Genomic DNA, 1,134 nt, shown 5'->3' on the forward strand with positions numbered 1-1,134 from the left:
ATTCAATCCCTAAAATATCGGCCGGATTGGAGCAGTGGTTAGAACTTATTTGGAAAATTCCTGAAATGTTTGCATTTCTGGCCTCTAATAGTATCTTTGATTCCAATTATCTCTAAAAGTAATAAAGCCAAACACTTCAAACTTGGTAGATCTATGGAGGGTCCTAAAAATATTCAATCCCTAAAATATTGGCCGGATTGGAGCAGTAGTTCAAACTTATTTGGAAAATTCCTGAAATTTTTGGCCTCCAATACTAGCATCTTTAACTTCAATTATCTCAATAAAGCTAAACACTTCAATTTTCACAATCGATACAAACATTCCCACATATGTCCAATGTGAAAGATTATGAGGATATGAGCAATTGTTGTGAAGAAATCTTTAATTAAAAATCTAAAGCAGCTTTGTTTCCAACACAGTGCTATTTAAACAAGTAAACAGCGGGATCTAATTTGTCATATTGATAACATGTCAGGTTTAGATTATGAACAAAATTTAAAACAATTATGTTGCATGTACTCTATATTTATTATCCTAATTATGTACAGCATTATAAAACAAAATTACAAGCAGGTTTATCAATACAGAAGATCCAACAATAACTGCCTTGCTCATTCTCCGACATTGTATACTGAGAAAAGTGGTTTTCACAAGTCTCACCATGCTTACTGCACTAAATATTAATATTAAGGAAATATTTACAAATTCTACAATGTCTAATAAGGCATCATTATGAATGTCAATGATGGTTACAATGGCTACTTCTCAATTCGCAGGCTGCCTACTTCAGAGTGTATGTATGTATGTATATATATGTGTGTGTAGGGAAATAACATCTTTCATTTATTATATTCATGTTAATTTACACTTTGAGTAAGCTTGAAAAAGTAATCTCCAGGTTACCATTCCAAAGTCTTTTTCTGTAGAATTTCATCAATCCATCCAAATCATCAAACATTCCTTTTTTCTAGCTTTAAAGAAACACTACAGAAAATATCATTTAAATTGTTTTCCTCTACTTTAGAAATGCAAAGATCCAGGGACAGGGCAGAGGGTCAGTGGGAAGCCCACTGCAGTCACCTGGCCCTGGTTTGTCCTCATGGATGAGGTATTAGGACAGAGGCCGTCTTTTGC

Source organism: Cyprinodon variegatus, unplaced genomic scaffold (genome assembly GCF_000732505.1).
Source record: "Cyprinodon variegatus isolate N-32 unplaced genomic scaffold, C_variegatus-1.0 Scaffold1570, whole genome shotgun sequence".
Lineage (NCBI taxonomy): Eukaryota > Metazoa > Chordata > Actinopteri > Cyprinodontiformes > Cyprinodontidae > Cyprinodon > Cyprinodon variegatus.